The 24,449-nt window shown below is 38.2% G+C and overlaps 1 protein-coding gene across 14 annotated transcripts in view; it reads left to right on the forward strand.

Annotated features, from left to right (window-relative positions):
* Positions 1-24,449, forward strand: part of KLF12 (KLF transcription factor 12) — a 507,694-nt gene that overhangs the window by 183,529 nt on the left and 299,716 nt on the right. The window contains exon 2 of one of the 14 annotated variants that reach the window (XM_064493089.1): positions 7,051-7,223. The exons of the other annotated variants lie outside the window; for them this stretch is intronic. The gene's annotated coding sequence lies outside the window, so the exon portion shown is untranslated. The remainder of the gene's footprint in view (positions 1-7,050; positions 7,224-24,449) is intronic. 14 annotated transcript variants of the gene reach the window in all.

Raw genomic sequence — 24,449 nt, forward strand, 5'->3', positions numbered from 1 at the left:
GAATTGTGCCCCCGCATCCAGCCCGACCACCACCTTGTGGTTGGTCTTCCGTGAGTTTTTAGTCTTGGCTCCTGTGACTCCACGTGGCCCCTGACACACATTAGGTCTCCTCAGTGTCCGTCACTCTACATGGAATGCCCCCCCACTTCTCTTGGGAGTCTTCATTCTGTTTTTTAGTTTTCATCAAGATTTTTCATGCATCATTTCATTTTTTTGAAATTTTTAATTTATTTTTTATTTTTGTTTATTTATTTAATCGAGGTACTGGGGACTGAACCCAGGACCTTGTGCATGCTAACTAAGCATGCACTTTCCCACTGAGCTACACCCTCCCCCCAGCACACATCGTTTTATACAGTCAAATTGACCAACACAGCTTGTTAAGCAGCAGCAGCAATTCTTTGTTTTTTTCCATCCAGTGAGGAACTCCTCTCAACTGTTGTACAGGCGCTTTTGAGTTTTAAACTTTGTATCTCTAAATAATTCATACACATTGCTTTTTCTTTCTTTTTGTTTCCTCTAGTGTTCGTCCTTATCTTTGGACTTCCAGTGTGCAGTACAGGCAGTTAGCCCTTTTCTACTCCGTGACCCCCACCAAACACACAGCTTTGCTGTCTCTCCCATATAGTTGTGTCAGCTTTGGTTCAATCAACATTAAGTGTTGACACCTTTGGAGATGCTACTCACAGCTGTACTGTGTACAATGTTTACTTTTCCTTTCTTGTAATTAAAAAAATAATTTATTTTTAATTTTATTTTTTCCCCGCTTAACAGAGGAGGCATTGGGGATTGAACCCAGGACCTCATGCATGCTAAGCACATGCTCTACCACTGAACTCTACCTCCCAGCCCCCTGTTGTACATTTTAATTGTCTAATTTTGTTTGTTTCTTTTCTCTGCTTATCATTCTTATCACTGCTCCAGTCCCTGAGTTGTCTGAGTCTCCCTTCTGTGCATTCAGATTCCTGAGCTGTTCTGTCAGGTCCTTCTTGGGGCCTTTGGTGCTGCTCTGCCTTGTGCACAGCTCTGGTCCTGGGGACCCAACCTACCAGGTCTGCCCTCTCCCTTGAGCCCTCCACCCCCTTATCTCCTCCTCCTCCTCCTCTTTTTACCTCCTTCTTTGCTCTGCATCGCCTCCTTTCTGAGGCAGGACTTTGTAGGAAAGGTAAATATTTGACATCTGGCATCTTTACTTTTGTATTTGGTTGATGGTGTAGTTGGGTCTGGAATTGCGGCTTGGATGTGATTTTTTTTTTAGGGGGGTGGATTTTGAAGGCATTCCTCCACTCCAGCTTGCATTTGGATGCTGTTAGGATTCCCAGGACTTTTGTCGATGGCCTTTCCTCCCCCGTCCCCTTTGCTGTTTCTCTCCCTCTGGAATCTTGTGGAAATGTCTTCTTGGTGCAGGTTTTCTCGGCTGCTCTAGGATATGCCTTGGTTTGATCCGATTTCATCAAATTTTGCAGGGTACTCAGCTAGTTCTGCCCCTCAGTCAACTTAAATCCTTGTTTTAGGGAAATTCTTTTTCAAATACAGAAATCTCTTGTTACCCAAATTGACTCATTTATTGAGTTCAGAGAGCAAGCTCTGTCAGGGCCCCCCCTTTCCTTGTGTTCCCTACCCCCACCCATTAGCACCACCTCTATGTATCTGCCATGGATTCTTTGCATCCATTCTCCATATATTTCATGGCTGTGCAGCTGTGAAACAGCACATTTTGTGTGTACTTAAAAATGAATGTTTAAATAAGTATGTAAGGCTCAAAAAAAAAAGTATCTAGGAATACTGTTTGTTGCAAAGAGCACTACCTCAGAATTGATTTTCATTATCTGTTCAGTTCAGGGAATGAGTTTGGGGAGCCGGAGGGTCATGTTTGGTTGATGCTTCCTCATCTCTGTTTTCTCTGTTCTCTCTTTCACGCTTATCTTCCCGTGTTGAACATCCTGGGCTTCAATTCCAATTTTCTTCTTATTTTGCCTTTTGTTCTGTTTTCAGAAAGATTGGGTCATCATCATCTTTCCATCTTTTTACTTCATTTTTTTCACTGTTGTATTTTTAATTTCTAAAAACACTTGTTCTTGCAGTAACACTTTTTTAATGACATCCTCTTCTTGTTTTATGAATGCGTTCATCATCTCTCTAATCTCTGATTGGAACGCTAAACAGCTTCCTGTAAGCTCTCTGCTGGAATGTGGGCTTCAGAGCAGCATCATCTGGCTTGGACCACTGTGTGTTGAGCCCCTCATGGCAAGAAATGTGTTTAGGCTTGATTCTAGGGCTTACTAGGTTCTCATGAAAGACGTTTCGGACTGCTGCCTACAGGTATAGGCCAGGCAGCAGTTTGCTACCTGAATGGGAGGAGAACTGGACATCTCAACACTCTTCTCCCCCCTCACCCTGTTCGCTGCGTGATTCCCTCACCCACACAGTGTCCTGGCCTCTCAGTAGAGGCCCCATGTTTTCCTCTGTCCAGAGAGTAAATCACTGGTCTTCTAGGGTTCGGGAGAGCAGTCATCTGTGTTCAGTGATGCAGGACATCTGCAGCTCTAATTCTTAGAGGGATTATCAACCAGTTCCCCTTGTTTTAGCTAAATTTTACTCACATTTCAAGAGTCAAATGGAGCTGACAGCTTCCCAGATTCTGGAACGTTTGGTTGGGTAAGTCAGAGTGCTTCTCAGTTTCCTTCACCACTGGCTTAGCCTCGTTGAGCTTTCTAGGGTCTGCTAAATCATTTACCTTTCTTCCATCTGCTTTCTTGACTTTCCAAATTTTTTTTTCTGCTGTTATTGACTCATTTCACATTCTGTGCCAAAAGAAAAATCTATTACCTCTCATTTTATTTGAATTGTGGAGAGACTGAAAGTCAATGTGTATGATCAATCTGCTTTTTCTTTATCCAAAAGTCATATTCTTGTTGGCCATTTGAATTTCCCTTTCTGTCAGTCATTTATCCATATGTTTATACCACATTTTTCTATTGAGTTTCTTGTCTTTTACTTCATAGAATTTCCTTATATATTATAGTTTGAATTCCTTGTTGAATTATTATATCCTTATGTTAACCACTTTGGGCCACATGATAAAGCTCTATTCTCAAAATTTTAATTTTCTAAATTGTGAAATTAGATGTTGTTATTTCTAGATTCTTAACTGTGTGTCATTGTTGTATGGAATTCCCCAAACATAAGTACTACAATGATTTAATGCCTTAAATTTTCTCTCTTCTCTTCTACATTACAGTCATTGAAAGAACACCTGTTCTGTAGCATATGATTTATATATGTTGTCTTGGCTGGAAATTACAGAAATCTGATTGGCAGGGGCTGATATTCCCACAATAGGCGAACTTTTTCCCTTCTTCTATAGCAATAGAGTTTTGACTTGTGTGCCTGGCTGTCCAGAATAAAGATGACTGGCATTTTCTAGCCTCTGGATGTGGCCGAGTGAGTTCCAGACAGTGAGATGTAAGTGGCTGCTACAAACCCACCTATGAAGTCACCTAGTGCATTCCCTTTCCCCCACATTCTCCTCCTTTCTGTTTCTGTCGTGTGGCATGTGGATGCAATGGCAGGAGGTCTGGCTATCATATTGTACCAGTGAGAGGGTATCAGACCCTAGAAATGGTGGTGCTGTGAGCTGAAACGTGTGCGGTTCTCTAAGACTCGGGAGAGCAGAGCTTCCATTCTGACTCCTGACTTGCATTCTGAGTGCTAGGGAGAGAAACTGCAGTCACGTCTAAGCTGCTGTCCTGGGTTTGCTGACATTTGCAGCAAAACCCAATCTTAACTGCTACACCAACTCAAACTTGCTTGATTAAAAGCAGGTATATAGTTTATTGGCTTATGGGAATGGGTTCATCTAAGAAATGAAGCTGTTTTAAAGTCCTGCTCCGCGCAGCAGTTTAAATTGTGTCATTAGAACTCTTTTGCTATTCACTTGTCAGGTTTGTGGCTTCTGCTTGCTTTAATCTCACACTGTTAAAATGTGGCCCCAGCCTGACTGCTGCTTGCCTCTATCATAAAGACATTTTATATTCTCAGAGGAAGAGCAAGCACTTTTTCTGATAACTTAACAGTTGTCCCTGTCACCTGTTCCCTAAACCAATCAAAGGTGACTGGGGGAGAATGCTCAGATCAGTTAGACCAGGTACCCAAACACACGGACTAAGCCGAATTTCTCTGTGTTGAAGGAGGGCTGGTTCCAAGAAGATGCTGGGAAGATAAGTGTATGTCCAGTTGCGTTATATATAATTAAGCTTCATATTACTATGATGTAAAAAATAATACATGTGTTAATTTCTTGTTTTTTCTGTTTTTCAGTAGTTCTTTCCAAAGAAAGCAATGAGTGTTAAAATGAGTAACTTTATTCATTTTATTTATTAGACAAATCTATGACAATAAAGAGATAAAAAATAAAATTAATACCTGTAATGGTGTAGTACATAAGTACAAAATATTCTTTGCCTATATATAGTGTGGTAGTAAGATGATCAGATGAAAATATGTGCGGTAAAAAAAATCATAATAATGTTTTCTAAGTAGAGATCATTTCTACTAGTAATAATTAAACATTCCTTATTAGAGTGGTTATAATGTATCTGAGCAGACTGTCAATTGTAGTTAAGAAACAAACAGCCTTTTGTTTTTTTCATTTAAATGACTGTGCACAGTTTAATGAGCTAATAGTTTTTATGGGTATTTGGCAACTTAATGTACATGATTACATATTTAAAGTTTTTTTTAAACACTTTTTATTGATTTATAATCATTTTACAATGTTGTGTCAAATTCCAGTGTTCAGCACAATTTTTCAGTCATACATGGACATATACACACTCATTGTCACATTTTTTTCTCTGTGAGCTACCATAAGATTTTGTGTATATTTCCCTGTGCTATACAGTATAATCTTGTTTATCTATTCTACAGTTTTGAAATCCCATTCTATCCCTTCCCACCCAACAAACAGCCTTATATGATTCATTTCTAATTTGTAATCTTTACAAGTAACTCTTCTTTTTCTCCTGTGAGCATCTCTCAAGGCCCCACCCAGCCTCATGGTTGATCCCAGTGTTTTTTTTTAAATCAGGTGGAAAAACAAATCTCTAAGAGCTCCTCAAAGTGAAATGGAATATGCTGTCTCTTTTGCAAAACAAATGGAGAGGTATCATTTAAAAAACACATTTAAAAAATATGGTTGTTGGAGCCTGTGAACAAACAAAGTATTTCTGTAAACTTTTAAAATAGCTTTATTGAGGTACAACATACAAAAAAACTGCACATATTTAATGCATATAATTTGATGAGTTTGAACGCCTGTTGGTGTATGCACGCATCACCATAATCAAGGTAATGAACATAGCCATCCCCTCCCAAGAGTTTGTGTCCCTTTGCATTTCTTTTTAAATGGTAAGAACACTTAAAATGAGACGTACTCCCTTAACATAGTTTTAAGTGCACGACACTATTTTTGTAGGTCCTGTATTGTCCAGCAGATCTGTAGAACTTGCTCATTTTGTGTTCCTGTAACTTTATATCCATTGAGCAATAACGCCCCTTCCATAAACTTTTAAAAAAAGAATTAGCCTTGTGGAGAAGGTGAGTCAGGCATTTTCAAAAATTATTTTTTAAAACCTTTAGCTTTACAGAAAAACTGTGAGGATAGGACAGAGTTCATACACCCCGCACCCAGTTCCCCCTATTCCTAGGATCTTACATTAGTGTGGTGTATTTATTACCACTAGTGAACCAATATGGGTACATTCCTGGAAAAGTACGTACTTGATTCCAGCCTCTTCAGTTTTTACCCCCTGTCCTTTTCCTGTTCCAGGATTCCATCCCGCCCCTCCACACTGCCTTTCATGGTAATGTCTCTTTGGCTTCTCTTGGCTGTGGCGGAGTTTCTCAAATGTTCATTGTCATTGATGACCTTGGCAGTTTGAGGCCTACCAGCCAAATATTTTGTAGAATGTCTCTCAGTTTGTGTTTGTTGGATGTCCTCCTCATGATTAGTCTGGGGTTACAGGTTTTTCAGAGAAGGACCGTGGAGCTAAAGGGCCATTGCTGTCACGTCAGGTCAGTCGTAGACACTATCCAGGTGATTTGTCACTGTTGATGCTGACCCTGATGGCCTGGCTGAGGTCGGGTTTGCTAGCTTTCCCTCTGTGATGTGACCCTCTTTCCCGCATCCCTTACTGCTACTCCTTGGAAGGTTACTTCGTGTTCCCTGCGCTTGAGGAGGGGGCCTTTGTGCTCCACATCTTGGAGGGCGAAGTATACATAGGAATTATTTTGACTTCTTTAGTGCATGAGATTTGTCTCTTTCCCTTATTTATCTACTGTCTATTTTTATCTATCTACACATTTATATTAGTATAGACTCACGGCTAGTTCTTTTATACTTTGGACTGTAATGTAATGCTACTTTATTTTGTTCCTCAGACTGTTCTAGCCTTGGCCGTTGGGAACTCTTTTAGTTGGTCTTTGTATCCTTTTGACAAACCCCTTTGTTATGTTTTTGTGTGATTTTTTGCCCTGCCCTTCCCTTCTCTTCCCTCCCCTCTGCTCCCCTTCTCTCCTTTCTGTCACTATAAGATGCTACATACTCATCTTGTTTATCTCTTGTGTTAGTCCTAGAATCAGCCAATTTTCCGGGGAGACCTGGTTCCTGTTACTGGGCGGGGGATGGTATTAGAAACCAAGATCTGGGTACATAGTATGTCTTGTTGCTCCCAGGGCATTCTTATTATCCCATTTTACAGATGTAGAATTGGAGATTGCAAATAAAGCTGGTGTTAATGGAAGACGGTAGAAGCAATTGCGTCAGCTTGCGAAACAGGAGGCTGCGTTTCTGGGTAGCCTCTCTTCCATTCCTCTGCAGTTTGCGGACCGATAGGTTTTTCTCTCGCTGGTATTTTTGTGAGGTGGTTTATTTTCCTGGGCCCTCTCCTGAGTCATTTATCTAAAGGCAAAGTGTAAGGGTTTTTATTAATATTCTGACTGGGGGTCTTATTCATTGATTGACCACATCATTTTTTTTTTTTTTTGCAGTTTGCCAAAAACACATAAAATGAAATATGATCAGCTAAAGAGTATTGTATATTATTGGTGACAATAAGACTAGATGCAAAATTCCTAACAAGATTACTGGTACACTTGGAGCCCTTGAGGAGTGTTTAATGGATGTAATGTTCTCTCTTCTTTCAACCCAAACAGCAATTGCTGTGAGTACTTGGCTCGTGTATTATAACACAATCCATAGCCCAATTTTTACATTTTTGTCTTTATTGAAACCATAAATACTACCTTGAAGAGAGAAATGCAAACCTTGCTCCAGGAACTCTTCCTGAGAAGAAAATTGAAACCCGCTATGTCTTTGCACAGTACATACTACTTTTGATCAATTAATCAGTGCTCTTTAGAAATGAAAGATTAGTAGCTTTTACTGATTGTCGTGGTCAAGGAGCAAGACAATTGTATAACCTGGATTTACTATATTTTAGTAAAATACGAAGAAACACTGAACCCTTTGTGAAAGCAGAGAGTGCATACACACACACACACACGCACACGCACACGCACACGCACACATTAATTTCCTGCCGTGTGTTTGCAGGGATGTCTGCAGAGGTGTCGGAATGAGTTCTGTTGTCTGTTTCATTGCTCCCGTGTTCTCACGGAGAGACTGGCTCCCCATCAGCCTACTGTGGATTATCTTGTCCTTGTCCTCCTTCCCCATACCCTTATTTAGTCATCACCAAACATATTCTATTCTTTGAAGCATCTGAGTACATTAATTTTTGATGTTTGAAATAGTTTAATTTGTCAAAGGATGGGGATCTTAATTTTATTTTCTTTCTGGCCATTAGTGGACTAATTAGAAAAGCTTGAGCTGTGCTAGACCCCTATTTCATCCAATCTTTCAAGTTTACAGACTTACTGAAAAAGTAGTATTTCACGAAGGGAATCTCTGTTTAACCTTGTGGAGGGGTTTTTCAGTCAATTAGTCAGACGTTGCTTATCATGCATGGAATCTTATTTGTACCTTTCTTTTCTTTTTTTTTTTTTCCCCTTGTATTTGGACAGTCTTGAGAAAAATCCTGATTAGTCTGTGCTGCTTTCTTGAACCTCTGATTCTTACTTTATTTCTTCCTTCTTTGCTGTGTCCCCTGGGATATTTAGGCACTAGAAAGTCTTCCTGCCCATAGAGATCATTGTGCTGTCTCGGTTTTAATTTGTGCCTCAGTTAATGCTTTGCTCATATTCATTTAATGCTTTATGAGTTCCTGTTCTCTGAAGCATAGATCTTATCTGTTAGATTGAATGACACATTGCAAATATTTAATGTTACATATTTATGAGGGCCTTTGGAATTATTTTATTACCCTTTTGGACATACTTATCAGGTCTTACCTAATTGATGTTAAGACTCAGCAATCCATTAAAGTCTTTCAGTCAGTTCAAACTCAGGCTGTAACCAGGATGCCTATGGCCCTAACTCCCACTTGTTCAGTATTGCTGGATCAAAACAGACATCCTATTCTGGGTTTGCTTCTTTTTAGCAGTCTGTGGGACCCTCTGACCTTTTGATATCATTGTTACAGTAAAAAAGTGGACTGTTGCCTGGCTGGGGGAGATGCTCCCAGTCAGATCCATTTTCAGGATTGGGCCCTCATGCTGTTCATTGCACTTCAGACCTTATCTATGAAGAATTAGCCAGGAGATAACCTCATTCTAAATATTTAAGTTATGAATAAATCATATACATTATAGAAAATAATAATAGCAAACACTTACATAGCACTGATTTGGCATACACATGTTTTATATGAAGGAGGTACTATGTCATAATCTTTATTTTGCAGGTGATGAAATTATGGTACAGATAATTTATATATTTTCACTGCATTCACACGATAACAACGCAAGTTTGGACCAAGGCATTCTGACTCAAAGGACTGCTATAAAAACTGTACTGTCCTACCCTGACGTCTCCCCACTCCTTTGAGGAGTACGTGTGTGTAATTCAGCGATCCTGGGAAATTTTATTGTCATATCTTTGACTTTGGATCCTTTTTTCCTGAAATTGAGCTGTGGATGTTTGTGACTTTGAGAACGAGTTTTAGAAAATAACAGTTTCCTCTAATCTATCACTTGAGCTACTACAGTTCTTGTCTGCCCATGCATTGAAATTTTAGCCCCATGTACATGGTGCTTGCATTTGAGAATGTCAGTATTTTAACATGGTTGCTCAAGGTCAGTTCCACTTGATACATACTTATTGATCATCTCCTGTATACAGTGTCCCATCTGAGGCACAGTGTTCACAGAACACATCCTTGAACTGGATAGGACAAAGCAAGCCTTATCCTTATGTAAAATACTTCGATAGGAAGCGCTCAGGTGAATAACTCCATCGCAAGGCATGTGAGTGGTACAAGATATTGGTAGGGGGATGTTTCGGAGACGGTAGAGGATTAGGACATGACTTCTTTGAGGAAGTGGCTTTCGAGCTAGGTTGTGAAGATGGGATTCCTGTGGGAGATATTTGAGGAGAAATGAGCCAGTGGGCAGAGGTGCTCGGGAGGGATGGTATACACGAGAGTCGAGTGTGGTTGTTGGGTCAGGTGTGTACGTGGTGGGGAATAATTTTCATGATGTGGTTCGAGGTTATGTGAACTTAATGCCACTCTGGACTATTGTTGTGGCAGTGAGCATGGAAAAGGAGGGAGCAATTTGAGAGTCATTCTCAGGACCCCTAGGACTTGGGACTTACGGGAAAGGTCTGGCTGGAGGAAGTGGGGTGAAGGATGATGTCAGGCTTTTTTAAGTCAGGGAGACTTTGGAGAAGGTGGATGGACGTCAGGAGAGCTGGTTTGCATTCTAGCCTTCTTTGCTGAGGCAAGGGTTATTGTGATGCTCATGTTCTGACCCCCTCAGCTGTTGAAAACTGGGGTCGTATGACTTAATATTTAAAGGATGTGTGGTTAAGGAGAAGGGACAGCTCCTTAAAGGAGTTGTGAAGAAAGTGCTATTAATAACAACAGCTTGGTTACGTAGTACATTCAGTGTGTCTAAATGCGGTATTCTAACAGCCTCTTATTCAATCTTAAGTGGTTGGAAAATAAGGAAGAGAAGTTGTCAGTATACTGATGTTGGCACTGAGTTTTTAGTGCTGGGAGCCCACTTCATTCCTGAAACTGCTCTTGGCTAGATGGAGACTCCCGAGGTCTCTGGAATCCTGTGTCCCCATCCAGGACTGCAGATGTTCAGAGCAGCCACTTGGGGCAGGAGCGGTGGGTGGTCTGCATCGCACAGTCCTGTATTTCCTGCACAGGCGGCTTGGGGCGTCCCTTGCTTCCTGGTGGATGCTCTCCGTGATGGCCTGGATCCTGTCTGCTCTGGGTCACTGTTGAGTTTCTAGCACTTGGCACCACGCCTGGTACATGGTAGACTCAGAAAAAATATAAGTGAAGCAGTGATGAGTTGTTCCCATAGCCTCTGGCAGATTAAGTTTTCAGTCACGATATTCCAATGACTGTTTATTAGGGAAAGTGTAAATTAAGGACCCCATATGTCCAATTTACCATTTGTATATTTCAGTATATGATACCTGTAGTTGAATTCTTTCAGTAGAATATCTGTTTAACATTATGCTCAATTTTTGACATTCATGAGAGCTTTTTTCCCCTCTTTGTAAGAGTGTCTTGGTTTTTATTGGCTCTTTATAATTATGATCATATTTTTGATTAGCTTATAAGGTTCCAGAAAACAAACAGAAATTAATAACCCTTTTTGGATTTTTATTGGGATTGCTCTGAATTGATGTGACTTTTTTTTGGAGAGAAATGACATCTTCAAAATAAAAAATACTTTCAGTCTCTTAACTTGGTATCTTTAATCATTTATTGAGATCTGTTTAATGTCACTTGATAATTCTTTTTGGGTAAAATATATCTTATTTAACAGAGAAACAGTAAAAATTCTATAAAATAGTAAGTCTTGTTAATTTTGCCTACATCTCCTTTTCCCCCTGGTTTTATTGAGATATATATTTATATACATCACTTTATAATTTTAAGGTATACAGCATAATGGTTTGACTTGCATATATTGTGAAATGATTATTGCTGTAAGTTTATGTAGCATCAGCTCATACAGATACAATAAAAAGAAACAGCACACAGAAAAAGAGAAGAGAAAAATTTGTTCCCTTGTGATGAGAGGATTTGTTCTCATGAGTTTGGTTTTTGAACAAGTCTGCTGTGTACTTTATACATTGACTGTAAGGTATTGTTTTATGTTGGTTTTTTGAACGATAGATCATGCGTGAAAGTTTTGGGGCATCACAGGTGGTATTGGGTGTAAATGAACAGTTTTGTGTTATCAGCATTGCTGTCTTTGCTTCTGCCCTCTTGGGTCCAAAGATTGATTGTTCAACCTGAGGCTACAGCTATCTGTAGAATTACCATCTTTCTCGTAATTGCATTATGTTTTTGAAAGCTAATGTTGGTCCTTTACTTTTTATTTTCTCCTATTTCCAAGAGTAATATTTTTGTAGTAAATCTTTAATAAGGCCAAAACATAATGATGGCATTTTTTTTTTAATTTTAAATTTTTTACAGAATGTTTTCTTGTGTAGCATTTTCTAGATAGAATGTTAGAAGTACCAGGGAACCCAAAGATCTGATTCGGTCAACTTGGCAGAGAGATTGAAAAGTTAAATTAAGATATTGACATATTGTTAATTGAAAATTGATCAGAATCAGGAAGAAATAAAAGATCTTAAATAAAAGATCATATTGATTAAAAATAACACATCATGTTGATTTAAAATGAAATTGTTCGCTTTTACAAAACTTTTCCAGGAAAGCACATTACATATGTGAAGTGAATCCATAGCTGTGTTTTGAAAAATAGTAACCTCTATTCGAGGTTAATATTCTTTTTTTGCTATTGATATTTAAATTTTAATAATATTAATCACTTTCTCCCCTCAGGAGATTATTAGCCTTCAGTTTTACATGTTTTAAACTAAGCAGTAAATTTAACTTGAATAATTTTAATAGCATTTTCAAAGACATATCTCAAAAAGCAATTTAAAAGAAACATTGAGGTTTTGAAGTCAAACACAACCCCTTTTCTTATGAAAGCAGTCAGATTCTTTTTTTTTTTTTAATTGAGGTATAGTTAATTGACAATATCATGTTAGTTAACTTATTTTAACTGAACATTTCTTTGCTCTTAATTTAGAAATACCTTTAGCAAAAACTTCTCTCCAGGGTTGAGATTTCTAATGATGTGGACCTTAGGTTAATATGACCATTGTATTCTGGTCATACATAACATTTATTTTGTGAGTGGAGTGGTGATTGGCAAATATATTTGCTTTCATGTAAAGCTTGACTATGACATGGATGAACTACACATAGTTAGGTGACTTCTCCACGTGGAGTGCCATTGTACTTAATGAATGTATGTGCTTAACAAATGTTGATTGAATGAATACAACTAAATGTGTATATGTATGTATAGCAAACAGTTTTTGCAACTGACCAGGTTTCTTTTGAAAAATTTATTTTTATTTGTTTATTTTTTAACATTTTTTATTGATTTATAGTCATTTTACAATGTTGTGTCAAATTCCAGTGTAAAGCACAATTTTTCAGTTATTCATGGACATATATATATTCATTGTCACATTTTTTTCTCTATGAGCTACCACAAGATCTTGTGTATATTTCCCTGTGCTATACAGTATAATCTTGCTTATCTATTCCACAATTTTGAAATCCCATCTATCCCTTCCCACCCTCTGCCTCCTTGGCAACCACAAGTTTGTATTCTATGTCTATGATTCTGTATCTGTTTCTGTTTTGTTTTTTTTTTTTAGATTCCACATATGAACGATCTCATATGGTATTTTTCTTTCTCTTTCTGGCTTACTTCACTTAGAATGACATTCTCCAGGAGCATCCGTGTTTCTGCAAATGGTGTTATGTTGTTGGTTTTTATGGCTGAGTAGTATTCCATTGTACAAATATACCACGTCTTCTTTATCCAGTCATCTGTTGATGGACATTTAGGCTGTTTCCATGTCTTGGCTATTGTAAATAGTGCTGCTATGAACATTGGGGTGCAGGTGTCATACTGAAGTAGGGTTCCTTCTGGATACAAGCCCAGGAGTGGGATTCCTGGGTCATATGGTAAGTCTATTCCTAGTCTTTTGAGGAATCTGCACACTGTTTTCCATAGTGGCTGCACCAAACTGCATTCCCACCAGCAGTGTAGGAGGGTTCTCCTTTCTCCACAGCCTCTCCAGCATTTGTCATTTGTGGATTTTTGAATGATGGCCATTCTGACTGGTGTGAGGTGATACCTCATTGTAGTTTTGATTTGCATTTCTCTGATAATTAGTGATATTGAGCATTTTTTCATGTGCCTATTGATCATTTGTATGTCTTCCTTGGAGAATTGCTTGGAGAAAAATTTATTTTTAAATTATTATTGGTTCACAGGAATTCTCTCAACCAAACCGCACTGCCCAAATACAGGGAGATCTAGTATCCCTTTACCCATTTGGCCCCAGTGGTAACATTTTACGAAACTGCAGTGCAGTATCAAAACCAAGTCATTGGTCCAATCTGCAGTTTATTCACATTTTGCTAGTTTTATGTGCACTTATTACTGTGTGCTTGTGTGCAGCCTTGTCACATGTGTAGATGTATTTAATTGCTATCACAGTCAAAAGGCTTCCTTGTGCTACCCTTCCATTGCTCACCCCTCTCCCCGCAGCACACAACAGGCTTCTAATAGTGCTGACTCTGGTCTTCGCATTGGCTTATGCATTAACTATGGCGTGGAAAAGAATTATGTTTCTGTTCAAGAAAACAGAGCAGCAGTGGTAGTGTTCGTGACTGTTCCCCAGTCTGTAGATCATCTCTCACCCTTGACCAGCTTACACATTTCCTATTTTAAAGAAACATTATCTTTAAGTTGGCTTCCCCGGAGTTAGGAATGGTCAACATTATCATAAGGGGAGTCCACTCTCATTCGCTGGAACTTAGAGATCACATGATATATTCATTATCCAGAAAACGCATGAGGTTGCAGAACATAAGTAGAATGCTAAAAATGGGGAGCCACGGTGTTAATGAGTTAGATATTGACAATTAAATCTCAGGGAATGATCTTAAGAGAGAAAAATTGATGCAGCCTCATGTACAGCAAATTGGTGCGTCCTGGGGGTTTTAATTGGCGAGGCTAGAGTTGCCTTGTGCGTGATTGAGGCTGTAAAGATGGATGCTTGCAGCAGGCTTAGCGTGTCTAAATGTGTGACTTCATGTGTTGAAAGGGAATCCATCCCTTGGGGTGCATATAGCTGGCTGGGTCACAGATATAAGCACCCATGTTTAGAAACGTACCTAGGAGACTTTTGGTGTGGAGGGGAAAAAGCAGATGCCTGTGGAAGTTTTCCCTTGAGGAAGGAGCTTGGAGTTTTGAAAGTGAACACCTTTTACTCTCATATCATAAAGACATAGGTAGACAGCATGGCAGAGTTGATGCTGGGGCTGTAAATTCCTCAACAGGAGACTTGGCTGGGTTTGGAAGGGAAGGCAGGGTCTCTCCCCCCTTCCCTCACCTGCTTATTCTTTGACATTTTGTTTTCTGGAAGGCAAGGTGTTGGAGGTGGCTTGAGAATCTCATCATTGGGCGTGAATGGACCTTCCTCTGCTGACTTTGTGCTTTTCTTCCTTCCCTGCCTCCCCTTCCCCCCCCCCCCCTTTGAGAACTTGCTGGGCCAGAAGCCACTGTGAAAAATCTGTTTTGTAAAGAAAAGCCTCCACGCGACACTCCCCAGACCTTGGGGTCTTGAAACCATTGCCACCTTCTCAGGTTGAAAAACCTTCCGCCTGTCTTGGGAACACTGTGTCCCTGCTGGGCGTGTAATGATGTTTGCATGTGCACTGCAGTCGGGTCTGGGCACCTGCAGGTGGGCGTAGGGACAGCAAGTCGGGGTTAGTGTCAGGCAGAGCTTTTAAAAATGGCTTGTTTTTTGTTTTTTGGACTATAACTTCACTGTTCCAGTTTGTTAGCCATAAAGTTTTAACTCTTACATTAGGCACTGTGGGAAGTTCAAAAAGCCTTTATCTTTGAGGAAGTAACAGTCTCTTCCGAGGGTTTATCTACAAGTGGGAGAAAAAGAGATTTACCAGGAATGCAAAAATAGTAAGACCATGGACTGTTGAAATACTGAGAGAATAAATACATTGTTAACCCAACGGAAGTGGTCTGGGTGCAGTCTGTGAAGACTTTAGACAACATGCATTTTGACATGAGTCGCAAGGAGTGGGTGAATGCTGGGCTTTGAAGAAGGGAGGATGCAGGGAGAGGGAGTGGGATGTGGCTGTGTGCTGGGGTGGCTGATCTGTGTGCCCTGGGGTGGGAGTGGATTGGCGTCCCGGGTTCAAGTCCTTACACTTCCTAGATTTGTTCATTTACATTGAGTTCCTTCCCAGACCATAAAATCCCCATCCCACCCTAAAGTTGTGACTAGTAAATAGAATAATGTTTGTTAAAAAAGCTCTATAAACTGCAGAATCCTACACCGAATTATTCTTTGATTACCAGTTTTATAAGTTAAATGTTTTTGATTTCTTCTGTGTACACTGTAAAACTGCAGAACATTGGAAAGGATGCTGACATTTCCCTGTATTTGAGCATGAAACGGTACTGAAATAACACAGTTCTGCAGATCATTTTAGGATGAAATGTGTATTCCCCTTTCAACCCATCAGGAATGAATTCTTAGGATGATTATGATCTTCTTCAGCTCATCTGAAAATGTGTTGAGGGAAAGATGGATTATTTCCAAAGAAGGACTGTGGACCAGCTTTTGGTTTGGCTTCCATCTGACTTGATATTTTTCTTAGAAAAACAAACAAATGCAAACAAACAACATAAAAAGCTTCATGAAGAACTTCCCTGCCTCCCTTGAGGACCTGTTTCTATGTCAGCTCCTGCAGTGGGGAGCAGAAATCCTATCCTCTCTGCCATTTCAAGTCATCAAATTAATAAAAGTAAACATATCACTTCCCACTGAGATCTGCTGTAGAATAAAGGGGAAAAATCTGCGCTATTTTTGAGAGGAACCTGTGAGGCCGTTTTCCCCCAGGAAGTAATTTGGGTACAGATGAGAAGTAAGCTGTGGGATAAACAGGCCTGGAAAGCAGGACCGAGGTATATGGATTGAGATAAAAATTAATTGCTAAAAATATGAAGCCATTGTATATGATTTGCCTTTCCGTAATATTCTGCTCTGGAAGCTTAGATAAAACCACTTCTGTATCATCCTTAATACAGCATTATGCTTTGTCCAGCCTGAGGTATTTTTAGAAATGATACTCAGAAATTTCAAATACATCTTCCTAAGACTTGGCTTCGTAAAACTGAATCAGACTAATGTATAATAGGTACTACAGTAAGACTTAGGTGAATATTTTTATAAATCTGTGCGGAGGAGAAATTTCTTAAGGATGACACGGAATCCAGAAATTAGATATAGATCAATAGACTTCACTAAAAAATTAAACACATCTTGATAATAAAAATTTGATACATTTAAATGACAAACTAGAAACGGGGGAAAAAAAAACTACTTACAATACATATGGAAATGAAAATTCCTATTTTTAAGGAAGAAACCTCTTAACCAAAATAAGGCAGCTGCCCTGGTATAAAGATAGGAAAAGATTTGATCAGGGATTTCACAAAAGAAGACATACACATGACCAGTGCACTGACGGATTGATGTTTAATCTCACTGACAGTCCAGAAAGTTCAAATTTGAACCATTTTTTTTTCTGCTGTCAGATTGGGTAAGATTACAAAGATGACCGTACCAAGTGTGGGGCAGAATATGGTACATTCACATGGATGTGCCCTGGTGAAACACGTGTGAATTTATACTTTTCTGTGGAAATATGTATCAACATTTAAAATGTGAATACCCTTTTGGACCAGAAATTTTACTTCTCAGAATTTATTCCAGAAATGTAATTATGAATATGTGCAAATATCTGGCTACAGTCATGGTCACTGGAGTGTTGTTACCATTAAAAATTAGGAGGCAGTCAAAATGTCCAATAGAGGGAGGGTTAAGTAAGTCTGATACGTTGGTAGGAGGAATGCTGGGCTGCTGTTAGAAACGTATTTTTGGATTTATTGATAGAAAAATCTGTGAAGTATAATCAACTGAAGGAAGCAGATTACAAAGTAGCATTTATGTCAAGGACTTACAGTAATGTTGAAAATGTGCTGGATGGTAGATTCTTTGCTAAAGGCTTTACATGGATTGTCTCACTTAATTTCACAACTTTTCCCCTACTAAATATTACTGACCCCAATTTACAGATTAACAAACAAGCATCAGGACACTAAGTAGCTCAAGGTCACAGCAGTAGGAACTGAGCCAGGAATTTAATGAGCAGCTTCAGGAATTTACACTTTTGTGTATGTATTTGTGTATATGAAATATGATGACAGTGCTTACTACGTATTACTAGTATTCAAGTGATTTAAGTTTTCTTATTGATACTTATCGACATTGTCTGAGGGTTTTAGAATATACACATTGTACTTTTCCAAACAGAAAAAAGCAAAGCTATTTCTATTTTTTTAAGGTTTATATTATATAATAAGTAGCACTTTATCGATTTTTTTGAAGGTCAGGTGCACTAGTTCTAATTTGTATACAGTGTGTGTCAACTTTTACTTTAAGAGGAAGAGGTGAAGAAAAATATATGAATGGTTGGCATATATGGTGGTGATTTTTCATTACACCCATGGGTCATTGCGTACTAGGAAATTAACGTGATGTGTTCTGTGGTACTTGTTACTGTAGAAAGAACAAAATTGAGTTTTCAAGAATAAAACCAATTGAACATTTCAGCAGATTTATTAAACAAATTGAAAAAAGTTAAGTATTTTTTTTGAAAATCAAAAAAGAAAAAAGCCCATATAAAGGTAATTTTATTTTTATCAACAAGCCATAAAATATTTGCCGAATACCAAGAATTTCCAGCAATAAGGAAGTAAGATGCGGAATTAGCAATCTAGTCATGGAAACAAAATGCCAGAAACAGGTAATCCAGATTTAAAATAGTGCATTATCAGGTGGTAAATTGTAAACCACCGATGAAAATATAGAAATAAAACTGAGTCACGAGGTTAGGATTGTATATAAGTATATGCTTGTATATAATATACTATACAGATCTGCTTGTATAAGATGGATCATGTGGAATAATACTCCTGTGTAATAGGGAGGGGACATGGAGAAAGTAAGCATTGGGTTGACACTGGACCTTGGGTAGGAGCTGAGGGTGGCAGGTAGCCTGAGCAAGCGGTCCAAGCCAGAGTGAGGGGATGGGGACAGGTGCTTAGTTCAGTAGTGGTTGGCAGGAGATGGGAAGTAAAGTAGGGTGAGGCCAGATTATAGAGAGTTTCCATTGTAAAGCATTTATGGAGAAAGTTAACTGATTTTAAAAAAAGAAATTCAGGGCCATCTACAAGGCTTAATTATAATAGTTTTCCAAAAGTTTCCCTTCAATTTGATACATACATTAAAGAAAGTCCTTTAATCAAGAGATCGCCCACGCTCTGTCTATGGAGTATACAGATCTCTAAATAAATCTACTTTTACTCAAAAAAATCCATGCCTAAACAGATTTGGAAGTTCCTATTATACACCATAGGGTTTTATTTTGAATTTTCAAACTGTGCTTTTATAATACATTAACAGTATTTCAAGGAATTTATGTGAGAAATATTGCAGCTGATTGGTCCAATTGGAGCTCTTGTAAGTGGAGTTCTTAATTAAACTGGTTGAATGGGGCTCTGGACATCATTTAGTTTGACTTCCACCTCGATAAAGAGATTTCTTCTATGATAATCCTCAGATGGACTTATTTCTAACTATTTGCCTAAAATAATGACTAGAAAGAGGAAGATGAAGACTTGAGTTTGTTGCATCGTCTGTTTTATCTGTTGAAACATATATTTATAACTGAAGGAAAATTTAAAAAGCAATGCGTGGTTTTTAGAAGATTTGTACTTACTGGGAAAGGATCATGTAGAATACTAAATTACTAGTTAAGTAATTTAATCTTTGAAATGCTTTTTGAAAAACATTTAACCTTTTATTGCAACATGGAAGAACACCTTTAAATCTCTTAATCTGGCAATTGAATATTGTTTTTTTGTCAGTGACTTCATAAATATTTTGGTTAACTTTGTCAAGTAACAAAATGTCTCTTGATCTTTTGGTATGACTGTAAAACTAATATATCAAATAGTAAGTATATCATATTTATATTCTGTGGATATTAACTTTTATTGTTTTATACTGTACTCTTTCTAGTACTTGACAGGTAGCATATTAAGGATGTACACATATAGTATTAAATTTGATAAAAGATCAGTTTCTTTGTTAGTAATCATTTAAACCAAATTGATATATTTATTAATAAATTAACAAATGCTTATGTGCCTCAGACAAAAGCTAGATTGTTACCAGTAACGTACACATCCTCTATGTTAAATAAAATGACCTATAGTGATAGTTTTTCATAAACCCAGAATAAAGATTAATCCAGTTCTTTGCACTTGAGATTTCCCCCCCATCAAACTATGTTGTATATTCTCCTTGATACTCCATATACAGTGTGTTGTAGGTGCAGCTGGTTGTTTAGAACAAAGTAGAAAACACCATCTCTATATTCGTTGAATGTAAATTTAATGTACCAAGCCATTCAAACAAAACAAACTGCAGGAATTGACTTCAAGTCAAATATAATATCATATACAATAGCATTGCCAGACTGATTGAACGAAGAAGGAGAATTAGTTAAGGAAGGCATTCTGGAGAAAGTGAGCAAGAATTTTGAAAGAGCGTAAAGATGGGAATTCGTGGACCAAGGCAGGTTTCCATGTAGAAGGAATGGCGAATTGCTACAGCCTGTGAACCCATCAAGGCTTGGGCTGGTTCCGTAATGTTTGCAGTTCCAGGATACAGTATGATACCTTGTACATATTGGTACTCAATTCTTCCTCTTTTCCTCCACCTCCTCCTCTTTCTCCTTCTTATTAAATGTGATGCCTATAAGATATTAAAAAGGGTGGAAAGTAGATTGTAACAACTTACAGTATAATTCAGCAGTTCAAAATTCAGTTTCGAGTTGGAGAGACTGAAGTGGACTCCTGCTTTATTTACTTGCTTCCATCAGTGTGATGTTTACCTTCAAGTTACAGTTTCCTCGTCTGTAAAGGGGTAGAGCAAGAGTACCTAACCACAAGTTCCAAACTTGTGATTTTAATGACATAAACCTTGCAAAGCCTTCAGCACTGTTAGTGTAAATGTTACCCTTAAATAAAAGAGGTGTGGGCTCTGGCAGAATGCTACTTTTGTGGTTGGCATATACATGTATTCTTTATGGCCTGCCATAAGCTTCTAAGGCGTGATGGTAAGTAACTTGGCTATTATCTGTAGATTATGATTATTTTCTTTTTATATTGATTGGAAGTGGACCAGAGTTAGGGAGGGCGTGGGTGTTAAACAAGTGATGGCTAGATTTTGTACTGAAACAGTGGAGCTGTTTGGACTTTTTGTCCCTTCCTCATGTAGTTATTTTAAAATTTTGTTAAGGCACATCTTAAAGTCAGGTAAGATATCTCTGTGCTGATACAAGGAATCAGTACTTCCCTGGACAAGAGACTGACACGAGTAAAGACACCAAGTCTGAATCAGGTAGAGGAAAAGAGGCAGTAACACAGGAGGATGTCATACAGGGCTGGGCAGAGCCTTGTGCACACCTCCCCAGCTCTTTGCCAGGGGTTGCTTTTCGGACTCCTTGTGCTTTCTCCCAGAGGTGGCCCTTCTGTCTTCAGTGGACTCTGTTGTTGGTCATCTTCTCTTTTGTGTCCTGTTCTCCAGTAAGCCCTCTATCACACAGGTTAAAGCCGAGCGTGCCCTCCCGCTCCCTGACTTCCCAGCCCTGGCTCTACATCATTCTCCGAGATGTCCACATCTCCCAGGGCATCCTGACTTTTATGTGTGCCCTCAGTGTACTTGGGTAATTTAAGACAAGTGATGACTAAAAATGTCTGAAATGCAGTATAAAAAGATCTGCTGTGTAATTTAATGAAGGCAGTTCACATCTACTCTTAAGAAAATGCAGAATTTCCAGTAACTTTGACCCATCTGTGGGTGGATCAGGTACTTCCTGCCTCGACAGCTCTCTTTCCTTTTCACACTTTTCTTCTCCCTGCCTTTCACTTGGCCCTGGTCTGCACTGAACCATGATCTAGAGGTAAGATCTGATAAAGCAGTGCCTTTAGGAGATGAAGCTACAGAACTTAGCTCAGAGGGAACTGAACATGTTGTTCAGGAAGGGAGTTAACTGCTCAGGAGATGATTGGAAGGTTCTGTAAATATTAGAATGCAAGGCTCTTTCTAGAGGCTGAGACTTACCTGGTGTTGAGAGTAAGACACGCTTAGGGAAATATATGGGGACAAGTTGTAAGAGTGATACCGGATGCCCTAGGTGCCTAAACCCATTCACAGATCTTCCTAAGTACTTAGAAATCATGAGTGACTTAGACACCAAAGAGAAATTTAAAACCTGTCTAATCCAGTATATTCTGGCAAATGATTCCTGGTATAGCTAACTAAGTCTGACCTAAAGCATAATATGATCAGGAAACCCACCTCTATTAATTTTATAATTTTAAAGATAAAATTTTTATTTAGTTGGAAACATTTAATAGGAAACATGTTGAAAATAAAGTAGATAACTAACTATGGTAAAGTTCCCTTGTTTTATAGTTGACCAGTTCTCTTATTTCAAGAAGAACAACTGAGGAAAAGCAAATCTGGTGGGGTTATATAAAGAAATACAAGTAAAAGTGCTGGTTTCATATGGTTGATACTTTTTTTTTTTTTTCTCTTTTAAAGTCTTTGGAGAAAGCATGCAATTAAGGGTCAGAAGAACTCGGTTCAAGCCCTAGTTCAGCCTTTTATTATTGATGGGATGTCCTCCATGTGACCTTGGGGAAGTTAGGTTTCCTACTTGAGGTTCAGTTTCCTCATCTGTGAAATGCAGTTGCTAAAACTATCTAGTTGGTAATGTACTGAGTGTGAAATGGTAACTATGTAAAATGCCTGGCAAGGTGTCTGGAAATTAATCCTCAATGAATGGTAATTATTAATAATAGTGATTATTGACAACTTTTTTCTACGTCATACATCATTGTTGATTATTACTCTGGAATGTTGTAATTGGTCTTATGTCCTTTTTAACAAAATTGAAAAGGCTCGTTTTATCTCTTAGAGTATAAGCTTTCCCACAGTGATATGATTCTCTTACCTTCATTTAAACGTGATTCTCTGTAGCACCTAGCAAAATGCTTTTTGAAAATCGTGTTAACATGAAGAGTAATAGAATATTTTGAATCTTGAAGCATTTTTCCACTTACGAGCCGTGTTTATTGTATTATTTATCTATTAAGACAAATTCTAGGAGTGACCTTATTAATCTTTACAGTCTTTTCAATAAATATTGCTATTTGAAATTTATTTATGGGTGTCTTAAAAAACATTAGGAAATATACTTACAAACATATGAAGTGTATCTAGTTTCTTAGAAAAAGAAAAACATAAAGTTATGTCAGTAATGCTAATTAAGGTTGGGGAAAAAACCCTTACTCAAGCCACCACATTTCTCTAACAGATGTTTTCATGTATTTTACTAATTCTTCATATGCAGTTCATTTTTACTTAATATTGCTCTTTCCCCCATTTTTCCTAAATGTAGCTTATAATGGCAGCATAATAGGCCATTCATTGTTTTACCATAATTAAATTGGCTATTTCCTTGTGATGAACTGGAAAAGAACTGGAACCGTTTTTAGGTTACAGATGGTGTTCCAATGAGTCTTTTATACTTAGAGTTTTTCATTTCTTCCTTCCTTTTTTTTTGGTAGGATTAATTCAGGAATATTATGACTGGGCCACAGATTATCAATTATTTTGACTCTTAAAGCATGCGTACCTTTCAGAGGGTTCTGGTAGTTGGTATTGCCAGAGGTAATTTATGAACAAGGTGGTTCTACCATTTTCTAACAATGGATATAATGGATATTAGCTTTAAATTGGCTAATTTAATTGATGCTAAGTGATCATTCACAGTTTCTTAGTCTTGTTTCTTTACAAGGGACAAAAATGACCTTGTTGACATAGACTTAGTTTCTGATTAAAGTAGATGGTTATGTCTTGTAATTTCTGGATTACAAGTTATAATAAAGTAATAATTTCTGGTCATACAGTTATAATAAAGTATATATTGTTAGAACTTAATTAAAAAAAACTCTAATGCAACTTGTTGTCTTTTTGTATGATGAATTTGTATGCCCACAGTTGAAACTGCTTATAGGAAAAGTCTTTGAAGTTAAAAAAAATTAGAAATGTATTTCTGGCTTATAGATTCAATTGCTAATCTGACTTAATGTAACATTTGCTTTAAACTCTTTCTATCTGAAAGCCCCAGTCACCAAATGTAGAATTGGAAACCACTGTTTTGGTTTTATGGGCATTTAAAAATAGTCTTTGGGGATCTTTATCTTGAGTTTTACTAGTAAGGCCAATTACAGTCTTTCTCCTTAACTTGCTCTCTTTTTACCTAGTTTGTAGGACAGATTGTAGTATTTAATCACAGTGCGCCCAGCCCCTCACCAAGGCGCAGCATAGACCTAAAGGGATGTGGGAAATTCCTTGAGATGTATAATTAGACAGGGAAAAGAAAAAAAAAAAAAAAAGAAGAGGAAGGGTGAGAACTAAAGAGAAAAAAAGAAGAAAGAAAATTAGAAGAAGGAGATTAGGGAGAAAGACCTGGAAGGGAATAGATTGAGTTTTCATTGCTTTCAAGTTTCTTCACAGATTCCTCTGGAAGCCGTAAGATAGGCTGTCCTTTCGATTTATTGAGACGCAGTGTAACTGTATTTTTGACCAAACTAATCCTGCATCTCTTTCCCTTTTTCCTTTTTCTTCTCTGATTCTTTATTTTTAAGAAACACACTGCCTGACTTTCTGGCTTTTTCAAATGCCCTGCCTTCACTGCAGCCTCAGCCCTGCAGCTCCCCCTCCGTGTGAATTTGCCCTTCAGGGGCACCGTTTCCTGTCAGAAACCCAAGGCAGGCCCCTGACATTTCTAGGTGGCGATTCACACAGAAAAGGACCTGAAAAGTTTCACAGGGCACATGATTTCAGTGAGCTGATCAGCTTGGTGCAAAATGGGTCCCTCCTTTCCCATACCTTTTGGCCTCCTATGCATCCAAGATCAGAGTGGTTAGAAAATTTAAAAATTGGTGTCACCGTATCCCAGAATAGAAATGAT

This window comes from Camelus dromedarius, chromosome 13 (assembly GCF_036321535.1).
Source record: "Camelus dromedarius isolate mCamDro1 chromosome 13, mCamDro1.pat, whole genome shotgun sequence".
Classification (NCBI taxonomy): Eukaryota; Metazoa; Chordata; class Mammalia; order Artiodactyla; family Camelidae; genus Camelus; species Camelus dromedarius.